A 21021-nucleotide genomic window follows, 5' to 3' on the forward strand; every position below is an offset into this window, starting at 1 on the left:
CCCCTTTCCCGGTGGGGGGGGGGCAATTCCCTAGGCAGTAAAATTGGTCGGGGCGCGGCGCGCGCAGTCGGGGCTTCCCCATCTAGGAATCACGTGATTTGCGAACCTCAGTACAGCTAGTATCGTACCCCTACACCTTTCTTCTCGGACATAACAAGCAAGGTTATGCAGATGTAGTGCAGTTGAAGAAATAATATTTATAGATCTGATGATGAGCGATGGATCGAATTTCCAGCAAAGTCAAATCAAATTTCTTACAGGTAAAATGTATTTTTGACATATATGAGGCCTTTTCAAGTAGGGAGTTCGGTGAAAATGCCCCCAAATGCCACTAATTTGTATCTGCAACAGTGCAATTGCAAATTTAACCCAGGTCCAGGGAGCTCCGCCTCCGCTCCGGCCCGCTTCCCTGGCCGGGTTAGTGCAAATTATGCATAGAGATGTTACTGTGCACCCATGTAAAACAAGTAGGTTCTACAGTGCGTATAAAAAAGTTTACACTTAGAAAAAGTCCTGAAAAATTATACATTTGGAATAACCTGAAGATTTTTCTACATTTTAATATTAGTACTGATCCATTTAAGCGTATGACGATATAATTGTCGAAAAATATTTCCGCTTGAGTGAGCACCTCTTACTTTTGAAAAGTTAGTGAAAAATGATTTGCGCAGAACTTTGAAATAGTTATGCGAATAAAAGTAGACCTTAATCATGAAGAACACATGGAATTTAGTTAGTAAAATTGTTTTGAAGATATCTTTTACCTTTTTAAACTTTTCCTTGCCCAAAACACTTTGAAGAGTGCAATGCGCCCCACCGCACTCCCCCACACACCAAGGCCATTGTGACGATATTTGCTTTACACTGAGCTGTGATTTACATGAAGTGGCTTAGGCCCCCCTAGGCTTGATATTCATTGTGTTAATGATTGTCAAGCTTGGGAAAAGTGTGGAGAAACAAGTATTAAATGAAATATGAAATGTAAACCCACTTTCAATGAAAAAACCTTACTGAAAAAATGCTGGAGATATCTGATCATTGGCGGCAGAAGCCAAAAATTATAGAAGGGAACAACCAAAAAATTTTTGACAAGCAAAAAAAAAAGGTTCTCAACCCAATTTTTAGGGGGGACGTAGGAAAATAAATTGACAAGCAAAAAAAAAAAAATTTAGGTGGGAACATGTCCCCCGCTTCCGCCGCCTATGTGTCTGATATAAACTTTTGTTCAGATTCAGTTATGTCCTCAGATCCAGCTGGCACAAAAATGGTAAAGGTTGTGCTTACTAAGTGTTGAAATTTCAATTTTGGTGTCAAAATTGTTACAAAATGTTTGAATGTATCAATTTCATTCAATTGACTAAAAGTGCAAGGGAAATGTATGAAAAATGTTTCGCAGGGTAAGTTTCATTTCGCCCTTTCCCCTTGAAACAGCGTGAAAATGAGCATTTCTGCGAGCTTTGCAAAAATGGACAGTGCTCACTCAAGTGTAACATTCTGTCAAAACTTTTACTTTCATTGGATAGATGAGACCCAAACCCAAGATTATATGTGAAAAAATTACCCACATGTTGTATATTTTTTAATTTCCCAGGGCTTTTTCAAAGTGTAAACTTTTTTTTGATACGCACTGTAGATCTAGGCCTATCTATGAAGCTTTTAAATGGAGGAGGAAAAAACATACTATAGAAACCTACACCAATGAGAAACTTTGAATTTTTATGAATAAAGTGATGTAGGCCTATAATAATTTAGCCCTGAGGACTCCATGATGATATTTTTTAATATTTTGACATACTTCTTAATCATGGAGCCTTGAAGTCCTCCCATATATATGTATAGATCTAAGAGACACATCAAAACAAAGATGGATTTCCCTAGGAAATCATCTTTGTAGATAAAAATGAAAATGTTTGTGATTTTATTTATTTTTACACCTTCATACACCTAATGTGTATGAAGGTTAAACAAATTGGTTAATAAAAAGGTGAAAAATTGAAGGTTTCTTACCAGACCGATCTCGTGTAGATCCCTCGATCCGTTTGTCAACAAAAGCAAATACAATAGCTAAGACCCCTGAACCGCTTCATTATGATGTTCCTTCGATTAGCAATGTTACAAAATGCCGTTTTGAAGAACAATTTATGGATAAAAATTATTATTTAACAAATTATACTAAAATTTAATATGTGATTATGAATAATTATTATTTTCATAATATTAGTAATTTTAGTAATATCATTTTTGTTGACAAACGGATTGAGGGATCTACACGAGATCATTCTGGTAAGAAACCTTCAATTTTTCACCTTTTTATTAACCAATTTTTTTAACCTTCATATGCATTAGGCATATGAAGGTGTAAAAATAAAATCACAAACATTTTCATGATTTCTATCTACAAAGATGGATTTCCTTAAGGGGTGCATTTTCAGAATATGGAAAATACATGTTTAGGGTGCTTTTCGAGACCCTATGGTCGCACATGGTATCCACTCGTCAATGGAAGTGGCCCCCCCCCTTTTTTTAACTTTTTTACTTCTTGACCATTTTTTGTGATTAAGGTATCAAATAAAAGAGCAGATATTGAACTTTTTAGGCATGTGATTTCTTTTTGAAATTCAGATACAGCCCGCCAAATAAGTTTTTGGTTTCCTTTCTTCAACTTGTTTTTGCTCCCTCATGCGTGGATGGGGAATAATCTAAGTAATATCAGATGAAAGAGGAGATTCTAAGCTTTACATTGGTAGGTCATTTGTCTATTGTATTTGTGATTAAGTTATGATAAATCATTGCTTAATCTCGGTTTCATTTTTTCTGGGACGCACTGTATATCAGACAATTAGTTGATCGGAGCACCATTATTTTTCTTATTTCACAAGCTTTCTAATGGTAACAAATTTGTTGGGATATCTTCAAGACTTAAAAAAGTCACTGAACTCCCTACCTTTTATCAGTCAGCCAATCGACAGGCAGGGCAAGGTGCCACACCAGGTAAGCGTTTCATAACAACCGCGTACATGTAGCCAGGATTTCATTTTGGAGGGGGCGGTAAATGCACGCAAAGCATGCCAACACGAAGCGTTCTCCCTAGGGGGTGGGTGCAGGGAGGGGGAGTTTCTCTGTCCTGCGTGAAGCTTTCAATGTTTCATGAATTAAAATGAAAAGGAGCTGTCTCTCTTGTCTCTAGTACTTACATCAGCTCCAATTCAGTTGAATTTATTGTGATTTTTAACCTTTTTTTAAAAAGTGATTGTGAACGCACAAAAGCAGAACGCAGGACCAGAAGTGCCGAAATGTTGACGTTGAAGCTCTGAAATTTCAAAATTTCTCTGAAACCTTAACGTGCTCTAATTTTGATATTTCTTACATATAACTCTTTTACGAAAAAAGAGCTCAAATTGTGAAAGGAATGATGCTAGAAGAGGAACTTTTTCATTCCTATGCACGCGAATCACGGAAACCTCTGTGATTTATTTTGTAAGAATTTTTTTTTTAATTTTGCTCATATTAAGCGCTTCCTTTTGTATGATTAAGAAATTTCAGTGACATTCAAAATTTCATATTAATGGTGCAAAATGAAATGGGAGGTGGATATGCAGCAATATATAATAAACTTAAGTTTCATTTTAAATACTTTTTCATATAGCATGGGAATGCCTCCCCCTTTGAGCAGATACTTTGCTAAAAATTGCTTGCTGAAAAGCGGAAGAAATAGCATTGGGGACTCGAAGAGTGACGGTAGTCTTTACCCGCTCCGAACAGAAGAGCCGAAATTTTGTGTCAATGCGATTTTAAAAATATATTTTCATATTCTTGTCACCCATGCATACTTTATAATTTCTGGTCCTATGGCAGGGGAGGGAAAACATGTGGAAAACGAAAGGGAAAGGCATTTTACATATTTTTCCTGCAAGGAGCGCGGAAGCAGAATTTGGTATGTATAGAGAAAAGAACGCCTTGTTTGAGTAGGTTTTGATTCTTTTTATGAAAAAAGAAAAGAAAAAAATAAAGCTTTACCCTTCTTCCCCTTCTCTCCGCTTTTTTCTGATTCTCCTTTCCCCCTTTTTTTTTTGGGGGGGGGCCACTGCCGCTGCCCCCCCCCCCCTGGCTACGCGCCTGCTACTCCCTAACCTAGGGCCAAACCACTCATGTCTCATCTTCTGTAGTCCAGGTCCCACTCTAATCTGGTAATAGAAATCAATAGACCCAAATAGTCCTTTTAAGTATGTGCTAAAACTTGACCCAAACTTTGAAGGATAATGTACACAATGAGCTATTCATTGACATTGTGTGAATGTTTTCAGAGCAAGAGAAAGGCCAAACACCTGTACATAATCCTATTTGAATAATCCTTTTTTCCTTCTCATTCTTCTTTAAAAAGACAATAACCAGCTAAGCCCCCAAGCTCTTGAAAGAGCAGACAGCATGAAGACAAATATTTGGATGTAATGTAATTATAAGCAAGAAGACTGTTTATGGATGAAGATTGGTGAGGCCTTGTTTATCATTTCAGCAAATCAAACTCATTTATGTTTACAACATGGGAACAATTTAACGATTGGTTATTGATTACTGTTCTCCCTAAGGCAGTTGATTATAAGTAATGATAATTGTGGTAGCTAGATTTATTTAGCACTTTTTGCCTGAGGATCTGAAGTGCTGCTATCATTACTCCGGCTTAGCTGTGCTGCCATAAGCGCTGAAGCATAATTTCAAGGAATTCCTTCCTACCAGTACCCATTCACCTCACCTGGGTTGAGTGCAGTACAATATGGGTAAATTTCTTGCTGAAGGAAAGCATGCCATGGCTGGGAATGGAACCCACGTCCCTCATATTGAAACCACTTAACCACTAGACCATGACGCCCCCACAATATTGCATTCTGATTTATCTTGCCACTTTTGTAAAGTAATTTTGGGTTTTCAACAAGCCCGATTTAATGTTTATCAGGAATAAGAAGACAATATTATTTTGATTCAACATTGCCAACATATTTTGCATTTTATATATTGAGTCCTCGCCACATTTATGTGTGTATTTGTAAAAAATAGGCTAAAATTGAAAATATCCTCACTTGCTTCTTTTTACATCTCATTTCATTACATATTTCAAACACTGTTCTCACTACTGTCCTAAAACTAGTTTACTGGAAACTAGTTTAACATGTAATGAGAATGGTCTTAGAGGCTGTTCTCACTACGTTCCTAAAACTAGTTTACTGGAAACTAGTTTAGTGGAAACTAGTTTAACGCGTAGTGAGAACGGTCAAAGCGGTCTTGGAAGCGAGCTTCCAAACCAGTTTGGAAAACCACCTCGCGATGTAGTTTTCAAGATCGCTTTGCCTCGTTAAACTGGTTTTAGCGTAAGTGAGGACACAACCGTTCTTCGGGAAGCGATCTTCGCACATTTTGAGCGCGCTACTCCACATGACAGGTGTTTGTTGCCTATGCTGTGGTTTCGAAATTCGCGCGAAACGTGTCACCCCACTGAGAGCGTTTCCATAGCAACAAGAGCGCTTTACATGAAGTGATTTTGAAAACCACTTTCGTGTGATCAAGTGGGAACGCTAGCAAAGCGATCTTCCAAAGTGGTTTCCTGAATCGGTTTCCATTAAACTAGTTTTAGAAAGCGTAATGAGAACGGCCTCATAGCGATCTTCCAAACCAGTTCAGAAAACCACCTGGCGATTCAGTTTTGAAGATTGCTTTGCCTCATTAAACTGGTTGTAGTGTAAGTGAGGACACAACTGTTCTTCGGAAGCAATCTTCGCACCGTGGCCTGTGCAGAATGCCTGAGCTGTGGTATCAAATTTCGCGCGAAACCGGGGGCATACCCATAGCAACAAGATCGTTTTCTGTGAAGCGGTTTCGAAAACCACTTTCGGATGATCATTTCATTTTTTTTTCATTTATTGATTCACTTTTAAAACAAATATCATAATATACATAACAAATGTGGTCATAAATATAGTGTATCAATGATAAAATTAAGTATCTAACATAAGTTTTTAAGCATAAGGTACACTACAAAATGTAAAAAAAGTGAGGAGCCTAAATAAAAAGCAGAGTTTGTAGAAAATTAGGCTCCCAATGGGGAAAAAATATAAGTTGTTACTTTGAGCGAACAAATGTGGAAATGGAATACATATTTATAACATGGATTGTTTTACACAAAATGTATATCGAAAGGCATCAAGTTACCAGAAAATAATGAAATAGAAAAAAAAAACGAATAGAAATAAAAATAGCAAAATAAAAAGAAATTGGAAAACGACCAAAAAGACGGGGGGGGGGGGGTCAAGGGATATAAAGAGTATAAGAAAGAAAGAATAGACAAAATTAATTGCAGTCATCAGTACGATCCAGCATTGTACCTCTCCAATGCCCTTTTTACACAGGATTTTCTTAACCCCGGACTATCGCTAACCCCGTACTATTTTTTTTCCTTTTCACACATGCCAAATTGTTATTGCTAACCCCGGATAAGGAATGCTTGCTTTTTACACACGAAACTCGCTAACCCCGGACTAGTGGTTTTTGTCGATCATTCGTAGTACAAGTGCTTCACTCGTACACTTTTTACACACGCTACAATTTCCTTAATTACCATTTAGCCCCACCTACTATAGTACGGGGTTAAGCTTAGCCCACTTTCGTTTTACACATGCGATCTTAACCCCGTACTATTGCTCTTAGCACCGCAATTGGTGGGATAACCCTGCTTTTTTGCAGGGCCAAATAATCCCGTACTATAGGTGGGGTTAGCCCACTTTGCAAAAACGCTGTGTAAAACGAAAGTGGGCTAAGCTTAACCCCGTACTATAGGTGGGGCTAAATTGCCATTTAGCCCCACCAATAGTACGGGGTTAAGGAAATTTTAGCCTGTCTAAAAAGGGTACAAGAGGTATAACTTAAGCTTGCGTTTGAAACAATTGAGAGATGTGAGGTTACCAGAACAAATGGGAGCGCTAGCAAAGCGATCTTCCGAACTGTTTTCCTAAATCGGTTTCCAGTAAACTAAATTTTAGGTTTGTAATGAGAACGGTGTCTTAGTGTTCTGCTTGTTCCATTTTCTTTAGATTGATTCTACTTAACCTTTTTTCTTGGGGGGGGGGTAGTTTAATCACATTTTAAATATAACAGATTTACAGTATTCATTTGCAATTATGTGCACCCGAGCTGCGCTAAGATCACAGCAAATTTTATAGAAAAAGTGACCCTTTTGACTGCCTTGACATGGTTCTGATAGAAAAGCTGTAATCTTGTACATGTTTTAATTACTAAAGCAAACAATGGTAAATAAGCTAGATTGGCTTGTAATCCAAACAACAAACATTGATTGCTTTTAAGGTTGAGCCAGCTAACATGTGTTGACGATTTGTACTTGTTCTCTTGCTGACAATTGTATTTTTTGACTGGCATCTCATTGCTGGCCTGTTAAATACTAGTGTCTCAAAATGTGAGAAAAAAAAATTAGGACAATTAAGAAAGAGTTAGATTTTTAGAGTTATGATATTGCAACCTTCTTTCTCCTAGAAAGAGTTCTCTAAAAATACAGGGACTTTTTCAGATAATGTGAGGTTACCAGCATTGCCATATTTCTAAAATATAACTTTCTCTTTTTTGAGCAGCCCATTAATTGACTAATAAAGATTTCTGTATTTTATAAAAGTTTAAGCACACTGCTCAAAACACAGATTTCTCAATAAATCACAAATTTTCATTAAGATCACAATTTCTTTGATTTCAGTAAAAAAGATATTTTCCTTATACAGTAGGCCTGTACCCTGTCAGGATTTTTTTTTTTTTTTGGGGGGGGTTAACAACTGATTTCATCTATAATCAAGGGTAAGCTGTTACAGCCTGATGGCATAAAGCTAGTCTACAAATGTAGACCCACATCTACAGTGTGTGTACCACAACTGATTCAAGGACTGATTCAGACTAGGTCTACTGTGGCTGCAGATGTGAAATGGCACACTTCGCACGCTGAGATCCCACCTCACGAGCCATTCAGAGTCTGCATAGCAGGCTAGCATAAAGCTTGGCACTAATTTGGTTTGAGCCATAGGCGGCGGAAGCGGGGGGATGGGGGGACGTGTCCCCCCCCTAAATTTTAGGTGGGGGGACGGTTCCCCCCTAAATTGTTTTTTAATATCCCTTTTTTTTTTTTTTGCTTGTCAATTTTTTTTCTGCGTCCCCCCTAAATTCACGTGGACCCCCCCTGAAATGTGTGTTGTCCCCCCCCCTAAAATTTAGGTCGATGACCTTTTTTTTTTTTTTTTTTTTTTTTTTTTTTGAATTTGGGTTAGCCACACCTAAAATTTAGGTTGATAACCTTTTTGGGGGGCGATTGTTCAATTTTTTTACCTGTGTCCATCCCAAAATTTCAGGTGGACACCCCCTAAATTTTTGGGCTTCCGCTGCCTATGGTTGGAGCTGATAATTGCAACTGATTGCATTTGCTTTTCTGTACTATCAATCATAAATATCAGTCTAATTAATTCAATCAGTTGATAAGCATTATGTGATGGGCCATGGTAATTGTTTTCTATATGAATCAAATCAACATCATGCAAAAGATCGAAATTACCGTACATCTTATATTAAAATCAAATGTACAATGACATTTAATCATTGTAGTTTATAAACAATATGTTCATATTTGGTCTAAAATAACGAAACCTAACACAAACTTGTTTACACCGAAAGTGTCTTGATTGATAAGTTGATAAGATAAGCCATGAAGCAGCTATCTACATAGACCCCTCATCCTCCCTATAAGATAAAAAAGAGACCCCAACACTTCACCTGAAATGGTTAATTTCCTGTGTTGAAGATGGTTTAGTTGGGAATACCCCTTTCTTGTTTTCCCTCCATTTTGGAAGCAGGGTAATTAGGCATTTTGGTACACAGCAGGGTCAAGATAGTGTGTGACCTTTAAAGGTGTTGATGATGTGAAGAGGGGACACCAGCAGATCCAGGATTGACAGATGGGTAGGGGACGCTTCCCCTCCCCCAAAACAGGACAAGCAAAAGTAAAGTTATTTGTGTGTAAAAAACGATAAGCAACCCCCCCACACAAAATAATAGGGTTATCACCGCATGAAAAATGCTTTTTTTTTAAGCGATACGGATCCTAAAGCCCCCCCCCCCATCTTTGGTTGGATATATTGGGGTAGCAGGGTGACAGAGGCTTTGGTTAATTTGTTTACTTAATAACATTTTCTTCTTTTTTTAAATTGGAAAGGCCTATGTTTCCGTAAATTATACATGTTTATCAATCTAATAGGAGATATATCAGTTATTTATTTAACTTCATCTACATAACAAACTTGCTTGTACATACATGTATGTACCTTTCTTCTTGTCTTCATGCAGACATCATGTGCATGGGGCATATGTTTTGAGAGGTTTTGGTTCTACCACCCCGTGCATGTGCCCGGCCAGTCACCCTCTTTTTATTTCTCTGGTTATGCCCCCATTCACATGTGTAATCCAGCTTGAATGACCCAGAAAACTTAAGATGTAGGGCAAACATTTCTAGCACATTTCAATGACTCTGGTTAAGCTTCTGAGGAAAGAATAAAAGGCCAAAAGAAAGAAAAATCTTAATCATCCTTCCTCAATAAGTTGTTTACATCACCCATGTGTACTCCCTTAAAACTTGAACTTAATCCTCACCATAAACTTCCTTTCAAATTCAGGATCTAACCAGGAGTTCTAATCCCCAATTTTCTCCTAACACAATGAAGTGCTAATGGGCACATTGTGGTCAGAGCTTATCTAACTATGAAAGGATACAAAGACCAAGTTCTTGGTTCTTTTGCTTTGGGTCTGAAGAACTTCTTGTAAATTGGTTATTTTTACAACCAGTACTTTTGTATATTTCTATTCTACACGGACATGGAAGAGAATTCAAAGGATAAGTCCATTCTGTGAAGCATAATAGTAGGAACAGAATAATTACAATTACACCTTTCCAAATACTGTGTTGTTGTTGGTTAGTTGCATGGCTATCAGTCAAGATTTGACATCACCAACTGCATTGTAAGCAAGTAAGCTGAAAAAGAAAAAAAGGAAAGAAGCTTAACACCTTCCAAGAACGGCAATCCTTCCCAGGATGCCATTCATGTTGAAACTTGTATGTACTACAGTACACTGGCGGATCCAGGGAGGGGTGTACAGCCGGCCCGTGCCCACCCCCTTTGGAGAGGCACAATCTGAATTTGTAATGTAAAAGTGCAATTAAAACCGAAGTGTGCCCCCCTTTCGAAAGTGAAGACCTTTATTTATATTTATTTTTCTTACTTATTTTTTTGTGGAGAAATCCATAAGAGCCTCTTGGTTGAAACCTTTTTTTTTTTTTTTTGCTTTTCATATTTTTCCTGGGAAAAATGTGCCCCCCCCCCTTTTTGAAAAATCGTGGATCTGTCCCTGGTACAGTATATTGGAGTCCAAAGTGCTCAAAAAGCTATGGAAATTAAGAAGAGCCCTGAAAACCCATATTCAATACATATGTGTAAAGCTTGTCCAATGTTGCAGATTTACACTGTAGGCAGGAGATTGTGAAAAGTAACCCTTGGAAAAAAAATTACCTATTGGAGTAAGTGCAATTTCAATGATTCACAAATATAATTAGATGTCATATCATAAAGCTAGTAACACAACGCAGTGATAAGAATTAAACAAATAATTTTCAAAATTTACCTGGTATTTACATGTATGGTATAGAATTCCAAAACAATACAATCATTGCAATTCAACAGCCTTGATAAAACCGTTTCATACTAACATGTACATCGCTTTATAGGCCATTGGTAAACTAAATTATTGTAATTTCTTCTTTCATTTTTCCCCTCTCTTGCACTCTGTTTTCTGGTTACCACCCCCCCCCCCCCTCCATTCCCTCCCAATGATGCATGTACAGCAAAAGATACAATGTATTTCAGTATTTCAGTGAAATTAAAATTAAAATCAATGATGGCAAATGTAATTTGATAAATTGCATGATATATTCCATATATTCATCAATTGACAGAAACACAAATGCATTTTGTTTGCTTATAATTCAAATAAATTATTAACACAAAGTTACTGTGCATAGCAAACATACAATTTATTGGCATGAATGAATAATGTTGTTAACATCATGAAAATGGAATGAGATGAAAATAAGGCTTTAATATTCAACAAATCATGAATGAAAAATGACCTCGTTTGCCATGCCTTGTCTATATAATTAAAAAATATCCTTTCTTTGTGCATCCAATTTGAGTAATCTCAATATATCAACATTCTGAAAGAAATTGAGCAAAACTTCTAAATCCATCTCTCATCAGTCAAACAGATTAGTTCTACATATTTATGAATGTTGATCTACAAGGGAATTCTATCTACTGTAAAGAAGTGCTTTCATACCGTTCTCATCACAGAAAATACCTGATAGTTTGTTATCGGGAATTCCAACCTGATCTGAAACTACCAGGACTCTCTCTTGATGGATTTCAATCAAACTCAAATTGCAATGGATTTATAATTCCCATCTCTCGATTACGCAATGTTGGTAGATCAATCACAGTTTGAGTTTCATTTGAATTTGTCGTAAGTCATAGAGCCGGGGTATGAAAAGGGATGCATATATGACATTTTTTCAGATATAGCTAATTTTTCAGGAATTTTTCCGAAGGTCACATGGATGTATGCAGTATGAATGGATGAGTGGGAGACAAGGAAAATGCATCTTCTTTTTTTTAGTAGTTCAAGAGCTATGTTGACGGCTCTTATATGATGCTTTAGTATGTGTGAATGCCAAAATTAAATCTTAAAGGGGAAGTTCACCCTGACAAAAAGTTTATTGTAAAAATAGCAGAAAAAATAATAAAAAATATTGCCGAAGGTTTGAGAAAAATTCATCAAATAATCAAAAAGTTATTAGAACTTCAATTATATGATTTGTGACGTCATATGCGAGCAGCATTCCTACATAGCGAATGGTAAAAAATCAATGAAATGTCATTTTCTCAGAAAATTGAAAATGGTTTTCACTGTAACTTTTGTATATCAATAGACAAATCATTTCACACCCGATCATGAAAAGAAAACAAAATTAAGGCATCGGGAACTATACCAAATTTGAAATATATACATTTATATTACATAACACATAGGGCAGCTGCTCGTTTATGACGTCACAAATCCAAAATTTTGAACTCTAATAACTTTCTTACTCTTTAACGGATTTTCCTCAAACCTTCACCAATATTTTTTACTATTTTTTCTGCTATTTTTACAACAAAGTTTTCTTCAGGGTGAACTTCCCCTTTAAGTAATTTTGAGGCCTGAACAATTTATTGGTATTTTTATGAACACGTGGGTGTTAAAGCCCCAACTGATCACCACCAGTATGACTCAAAGTTGAAACTGAGTTCATCTGCATTGAGGAGAACTCAACCATGAAATTGAATAGTATTGAAATGGGGAAAATATATTTTCATATCTATAGAGTATGATAATTCTCATTCATGGAGGATGAATGCTTTGTTATTGAACAAGATGACTGTATTTTTTTTCAAGTAATTCTGATGAAGATGAATTTTCTGCAAGGACTTCAAAGTTGCTATCAAATAGATTGCCTTGGAATGCCTATAGATATACATTTCTTTTGAAATCAGGTACACTGTCAAGTTTGCGTGTTCGGGGGGGGGGGGGGGGGGAGGACGACGAAAGGAACATAAACAAATACTTTGTCAAGTACAATATCACTTTTACTGAATAGTACAATAGTACCGTAGAATGAACACCATAATATGATGTAATAACTTTGCCTACCAACTGGAGTTCAGGTCCTACCTGTAGGCAGAAACCGTGCCTCACTTAAAAAATTATGAGAAACTGATAAGATTAAGATATGGAGGTCAAAGTTGCCAACATTATAAATTACTTAGCACCCTTGACTGGCGTAAATCTCATAATCCTGCTTTTTTTTGGAAATATCAAGAATTTTCAATGTTATGAATGATGATTCTGATTTGAATGTGGAGTGTTCCCGTCATGGAGTTCGTTCTCATGATCTAGTCAAATCCCAGTGATGGGATGATGGTCATCATGGATCTACTCCATCTTTCAATGAGAGTCTCATATGACACCACTGTGCAACCTGGCAGGGGGTCAACCAGTGACCCTGGTTTGACCTGGTCAAGAGATGACCTGAGTCAACTCAGTTTGGCTGTCTTGTCCTATAGCTGTCATGTCCATAGAAGATAAAGCATGGTCATTATTTTCTTCAATGCTTCAAGTTTGTTTACAACAAAGGCTTATGCCTTCGTAAACAATCAGTTAATTTTGATTTTGAAAGTTGACCCTATAGGGATATGGTTTTATGACTATATATTCACACCAATTAATTATTCTTTTTATCATTTGATTAAATTTCATTGAAAATTTATTCATTTTGGCACTTTGATGATAATTCCATATTTACTCTTTTCATCTCACTGAAGTTAGCTTCATTAGTTTAGTTCAAATTGATTTGGCACCTTACAAATCTGATTTATTACTAATACATACTGTTTTCAATTATAATAAATCAAGTTATTTCCGGCAATCTTTAGTTAAAGAACATAGATGTATGTACATGATCTCATTTTTAGTTGTTTCCTGGTGTATATATCCAAGGACAAGAGGTGGTTGTGCTATAGGAAACTGAAACCTGAGTGAAATCAATAACCTGGGAATATATTTATGCCAAGATGTGCCTGGAACCATTTGTCTGTCTGCTGTCCATTTGACCGGCTTTCCACTCTATTGTTTTTGTGTATGCCTTGATCCCCCTCCCTAAATTTTTTTTACAACTATATTAAAGAGCCCTTCTCTTTTAGCAGTACTATAGGGGTGCGTTTATTCGACACTTTTTTACCCTAGAATCATGATTAGAATCATGATTCAAATCACGATTCTGCAGAATCACGATTGCGTTTAGTCGAAATTGAATATAATCATGATTAGAATCACAAACATGAAACACGAAAAAAGGGGCGTTTGGAAAGACGTTTCTGTAGAATCACGAACGAAAAAGGTCGTATGAACGATATCGTGATTTGAATCATGATTCTATGACGTCATTGTGTCATGCTTCTTCCGGGTTCGACTCAAAGGCGCGCGCTGTGTTTCGTGCAGGTTAATTTTCGTGTAGCAGTATTGCCAGCATTTAGGAATTATCATTCTGTGTATTGTACCCCCGGGGTTGTACTGTAGCGTCATTTGTATATTTCATTGTTTTCATCCATCATTTCTTCAAGTTCCAAAGGCACAAATTGGACTGACGATGAACTCAGGGCTCTGCTTGTGCTTTGGGCTCAGCCTGAAGCACAAGCATTCCTTACCGGGATTCACAGAAAAAAGACGATCCCTTTCAGCGGCGCTTGCGAGGGAGGGATTTCAACGGAGATGTGGCACCGCCTGTCGAGACAAAATTAACAGAATTCGTGCCCAGTACAGGATCATCATAGACAAGAAAAATCGATCGGGAGGTGGGAGGGAGGATGATGACCCCTTCTGGTTCCCGATCAAAAACAATACGAGGTACAATACACGGAATTCTGGAAGTAAAAGATTTATTTTTCGGAAGCCGAGTAAGCGTTGCACCTGCACAAACGATCGCGCGTTAGCTCCGGCGGCAGCAAAAATCTAGCAGCCGACGTGAAGTTAGAAACACGTGCGAAAATGTTGACCTATACTTCCTGGGTCAAACTGCGCACTGGATCGGCCCGAATTCAGGGAGAAACAGCGTTAGAAAGATGGTCGTATAAACGCTGATTCTGTCGGATCGTGATTCATGCTGCTGTTTTGAATCATGATTCAAATAGTGATTCAAATCATGATTCTGGGTCGAGGTTGCATAAACGCAGCCTAGATGGACAACTCAAACCAGTCTTTGCATTGGTCGCGGGGGGAGAGGGGTATTTTTCAGGGAGGCCTATGCAAATAGCAAAGGGTGGGCTTTAATTTGGAGCCTAATGGGATTGTGTACTGCTAGGAACTTTTGTTTATTTTTTAATAGATCAGCTTTGTGGGGGTTTTTTTTGGTGGGGGTATAGGGTTACTCGTAATATTTACACAGGAGTGTGCTGCTGATATGATGGGTTAATATTGAGAATGAATTTGAAATCTATCCTGTTCATTGTAATCATTTTTCATATATTATGTTGCAGAGGTGCTCTTTTCCTTTGTGAAAAACAACAACTTATTTTTGGTGATGTCAGCTGGTTACGAAAACTGAAGCCTTTTGTGCTTTTTAAAGGTTCTCTACTATTCTAATCTGTATGTTGCTTTAATTGATGGAAATAAATGAAAAGAAATATTGGGCACCCATTTTCATCACAGGAGTTCACCCTGTACCCCCATCCCCATTTCCTATATTATCAGCCCTGTAGCCAGGGTTTTCAATCAGGGGGATTTGATCCCTTCTCTTCCCCTTTCCTTCCCCTATTTTTCTTGTTTTTGAAAGTCTTAGGGGGTCCATCAAACCTGTGAACCCTCGGCAGGGGCGGCTATCCTGGGGGGGGGCACAGTGCCCCTCACTTTTTGAAGCACTGAAAAAGTGCCCTTTTTTACGCAAGAAAAATGCCCGGCTCAGGAAAGTGTACTGTACCCCTTTCATCGGAAGAGGATCCATTTTAGGTATTACTAAGTGCCCTTTCTCGTATATTTTCCCCACAAAAATTCCCCCTCATGAACTTGTTCTGTGCCCTTACACCTGAGAAGGACCCATTTTATGTCTGAGCAAGTGCTCCTGGCCTTGCCCTCTTGTTAGTGCCCTTTCTCGAATCAGTGCCCCCTTTTTACCCAAGATAAGTGCCCCTCACAAACACGTCTTGTGCCCCTTTCACCTGAGAAGGATCTGTTTTATGCCATTAGCAAGTACTCGTTTTCCTTCTTAATAATACACTTTCTCGTACAGGGGGCACTTTTCTAAGTATCACTGCCCCTTATTACCTAAGAAAAGTTACCCAAAGAATGTGTTCTGTGCCCCTTTCATCTGAGATGGGCCCCTTTGCCTTCTCACAGGTGCCTGTTCTTCATATCAGATAAGTTATGAAAAACCACTCTTTTCTTGCCCGTTGAGTGCCCGGTTTCTTTACTCGGTGCCGTTCTGCTTCCTTCTGTAAGTGCATAATGAATGAAAAAACTTTTAAAAATAATCCTACATACCTTAAGTTTCATGAGTCATGTGAGTGGGGTAGATAAGTTATTGTTTCTTTGTTTTAAGATAGTGGCCATAAGCACTCCCCCCCCCCCAAATTTTTTTTTGAAAACTCACATTTTTTACTGCAGATTTTCACAAAATTCACCAAAAGTATACACAAAATCCATCAATTTCAGTCAACAAAATGCAAAAGCTCCTCAATGATAAGCTTGGTCGCTTCACCACACTTTCGATTTTATCAGAAAAGTTTATGCATGCAATTTCTGCATACAGCCATGTTCAGTGGTGGACCGTGACCCCGAAGAGACAAAGCATTGGGGGGGGGGCACGGCATTGTTCACCGTCCGCTACTGGCCATGTTAAAGACAAAAAAATTTCCTTTTTTCTTTGTCCCCTCCCCCTCACTTTCAACTTCGCTCCGCCGCCCCTGACCCTCGGCTACAGGTTGAATAAAAATGGGTCTTACATTGACCTCTATCTCTCCAAGTTCCCCATAAATACTTGAGGAGTTAGACCTGTATTATTGTCTCCTTTTGGGGGTCACTCTGGGCTGTAAATCAGAGGAGGATAAAGTTGACAAGATCATGACCAGAGAGGAGTCCATGATGACAGATCCAACCAAGATATCTAAACTTGATTTTGACAGTCTGCTTGGAGTGATTTACATGTAAATCATTGCAGATAAGTTGTTCATTAGCATTTCCAAAAGCACATTCTGTAATATCTTTAGTTATTATCTATGCCGTGGGTGAAATAAATCTAGTGGATATCTGAGAATATGATATGTTATAAAAATAATTGAATAACAAGTGTGACTCTTTAAACAAGCAAAAGTGGCCTGAATTTGAAGCCTCACCAAATTTTTTTGTGTAGGCCTATACAAATGTCATTCTAAATGATTTTCAGGTTTTAAAAATAAATTTAGTTTGCATTGCAATTGCACACCTTTTTTTTCATCTCATAGACCTATTTGATTGAAATATTGATGCCTTTGTGTCTTAAGCAGGCTGAATATACATGCACTTGAAAATGAGGGGAAGGGTATACAATCTTCCTAGAAGAAAAATAGATGGGTCAATCTTCCCATTCTAGAAATTTGATGCTGCTTTTCTGAACTAATGACTGTATTGTCTTGTTTACTCTGAATATTCTCCAGCTCATAATACTGGCTGATTGCATCAAATTGACCAAGAGCAAATGAGTTTAGTCTGGAATGAAATCAATCCTGTTTTTGACCTTCGTCTGTTAGTTCGTTCACATCTGAGGGCTTTTACCTCCATAATGGTGTCTTTCATGATTGCTTGAAAGTGCAAGAGGGGAAATTCCAAGGGGATTTGGGTTCCACTTTTAGGATACAGTGGTTCCATTTGGTGACATATGAATGAGATGCATTGTTGTAAAATACTTTTCCTTCTTGGCTTTTTCAGTTTCCAGGGTCAAAGAGCAACAAGGATGGGGGGGGGGGTGGGGGACTCTGCACTCTCTAGATCACTCTATCTGTCATTGTATACCAGCATTTTCAGAGTTTTGCCCTTTTTTTCACAGTGATAGTTTGTGTATAATCATCCTTAGACCCCTGTTACATCTGAAAGTTTCCTACCCGAGACCCGTCTGAGTCCACTTGCAACCTTGACTGGATTATTGGTGGATTAGCTTCGCGAACGGACCAAGTCCGAAATGTGGTCTGTTTACATCACAGCGTTCATTCCCTCCCCTATTGGTATGGTTTTTAGCGGTATCGGATTGCTGACACCAAAGGGCACTCTCGATCTAGGCTCTGAATAATTTGTGCGCGCTAATTGAAGTTGTTTACATTTCGTTACCACCAGTCGTTGAAGATATGATCGACTTGGAAAGGGTACGTTTAAAATGCTTCCTTCTTTCCACTCAAATCAAAGACTTTATCAATCACAATTCACATGTCGCATGCCGCTAAACATTCGAAGAACGACGGGGCTGGGGAGGGGATAGCGCGCGCTATGACGTAATTTGTCAGCTGGCGAACGGACCGAGATAGGTTCGAAAGCTTGTGTGCGTTTACATCTACGAATCAGTGGACCGGGGCCGGCCCGATACCTACCCGAGACTACCTCTGGATGTGGTCTTAGGTAGGTTCGCTAAAAGGTGGTCCGAGGTAGGTTTGAGATGTTTACATCTGATTTCTTTCCAACCCGAGGTAGGCCCTGGGCCAGCCCGAGGTAGGGAATCTCTCAGATGTAACAGGGGTCTTAGTTTGTTAATGACAACAAAACTGTCCTCACAATGTTATGTGATAAGAGTTTCACAGTAAAGGGCCTGTAAAATTTTTAATTCTAAATTCATTTGTAATATAAGATTTAGATGCATCAGACCAGTTATCCTTGCATATAATGGCACCCTATTGGAAATCAAAAACAATATAAAATTTGACTTTGGTCTGACATGTTGACCTGGGTCTCAGCTGAATGGTCCAAATTTTGAATTTTTAGACAGAGCTCAGTACACACATGTCTAGGCTGATCTCTGTGGGGGAAATATGTGGTGCAGCATTCATACTTGACTTTAATTTCTTGTAGGATCACTATTGCAATGGTGAGAAACATCCCTTAGACAATTCTATCTTTATCATCTATAGGATGCATCTTGTCAAGGGGGTTATAGATGTGGCACCCCTTTCATATATTTTTGGCACTGCAACTTCTTGAAAAGCACTTATTACCGTGGCAACCCATCACTGACAAATGGCACCTGCTGAAATCTATCAGCAAGAAGAGTGTAGGATACCTAATCTATGATGGCTTCCACAAGAAAAGTATGAATGAATATCTTTGTTTGAAATTTGATGGAGAACTAACTGTCCATGAACTCTAACCTAGTGCTGGAAAATGGAAGAATGTTCTTGAAAGTGACAAATGAGTTTTAGTTTGATTTATTTAGTTTTTTTTCATGTCTGACCCCCCCCCCCTCTCTCTCTCTCTCTCTCTATATGCCTTCAGACTGACTCAAATACCAAAATACCAATAGATTTACAAGAACTCGCAGTTAGGTCATAGGATAGCCCATGATTCTTTTCCACCATTATGGACATTTGATCAAGGTAAAGTTCTAAAAGTTATGTGCAATATGCTCTGAATGACAGATTATGCCGGGGGGGGGGGGGCACTCAGTATATAATGCATAGTGGGTATGTGCCGCGGAGGGGACCCCCATTTTCACACTCAAATTTCCGTTCCAAGGCATAGCATTTTTGCCTTGTTGAGAAAAAGAACAAAGAAAGCCGCTCCAAGGCATAGCATTTTCTTCTTATCGAGAAAAAAGAAGAGAGAAATCCGCTCCAAAGCTTCGCATATTTTTCGTTACGCCGCTCCGATCGCATTGAATGAGCTGCAATTTTGGTGAAAAGCGGCCGCAGAGCTCCCCCGGCGGAGGCCGCGCTAGCTGCATCATGCACGCATGACCGTTCCGTAGGGATGCATACGCACTCACACGCTGGCGATTCGTTCCAAGGACCCCCGTTTTCACAAACATTTGTCGTTCCGAAGCCCGTTCCGAGGACCCTCCTTTTTACAATAAACCCGCTCCAAGGCCCCCGTTTTTTGTCTCGCCTGCGGCACACCCCCACCACTTTTTTGGTTGAGTGCTCCCCCCCGGGAGATTATGTCCATGCTACAACTCCAGTGCCAAAAGTGTTCAGGATTCTTGTAATTTGCCTTCATACTGCAAGAAAAGGTTTATACCCGCAAACATGGGAAAACCATTGAGAAGCTTTTCAGAATCATGAAAATTCCTCCTAAATTGCAGGTATTTTCTTTCGGGGTAGATTGCATGCCTTGAATTTGCAGGAATACTTGGAGCCGGTTTTATAGAACCTGTTGCAATAACAAATTTTGAATAACAGTTAAAAGCTACTGAAATCCATCAGTCTGATTGGCTGAGAGTAAATTGTTACAGTGATTTTGTATTTCATATTGTAACAAGTATTTATATAACATCACACAGGTGTTCTCTGATTGGAGTCAATTGGGGCAGATTTACCATTAAAAAAATACCAGGGGGTGTTTCATTATGATTTAAGTATGACTTAAGTCGCACTTAAATGCTGATGCGTACATGACATGCAACCTTATGGATTAATGCGCAGTAGTGTGCATCCTCATGACATGATCTGACCAATGCGGTCAAGCCTTTTATACCGTACGCAACTCGGTATTTAAGTGCGACTCTAATTCATACTCAAATCTTTGTGAACCCCCTCCTCGGTATTATCAGTTTATGAGTAGGTCTGAAAGCAACTGTTCCTCTTATTTTCTTGTAATAATTCTTTGTCAAAATGTGGATAATGTTCCTTTTCTATACAGGGTTCAAAGGTGACTTCTAATATGACACCACCCCAATGGGGAAGTTCCTGTCTCCTGGCAAGGAAAGGTGTGTTCATATTGACTGTAAGTAGATGGGTTTTCACTTGAACTTTGCAAAAACATCATAGCATGGAACAACAATTAAAGGTTCAGTTGGGCAAAATTATTTATTGTGTCTCTGAAGATATTGAATATAAATCTCGCAAGGGCAGCTGTGGGTCATCTATTGGAGAAAAAAAGATCGCAATCCTCTTCTTGTTAAGAAAATTTATATTAATTTTAAGTCATGTAATTCTTAAAAATTCTTGTGTTATTTGTAAAGGAGGGATGTTGGTTGTTGAGTAAGAGATCAGTTACAATATGAAATTTTTATTTTTATTTTATTTTATTAGGCCTAGTTGAAAAGGTTTGTATAAAAGAGAAATTTGGGGAATATCAGAAAAGAAAAAGGTAAAAACACTTTGAGGAAATAGAGAG

General features: G+C 38.3%; 1 long non-coding RNA gene across 1 annotated transcript; it reads left to right on the forward strand.

Annotated features, from left to right (window-relative positions):
• Positions 1–164: 164 nt before the first annotated feature.
• LOC121416039 lies at positions 165–20628 on the forward strand. The gene is made up of 3 exons (XR_005970092.1): positions 165–260; positions 19183–19283; positions 20545–20628. It is a non-coding gene; the product is annotated as an uncharacterized LOC121416039 (long non-coding RNA).
• The last annotated feature ends 393 nt before the right edge of the window (positions 20629–21021 follow it).

This window comes from Lytechinus variegatus, chromosome 5 (genome assembly GCF_018143015.1).
Source record: "Lytechinus variegatus isolate NC3 chromosome 5, Lvar_3.0, whole genome shotgun sequence".
Lineage (NCBI taxonomy): Eukaryota > Metazoa > Echinodermata > Echinoidea > Temnopleuroida > Toxopneustidae > Lytechinus > Lytechinus variegatus.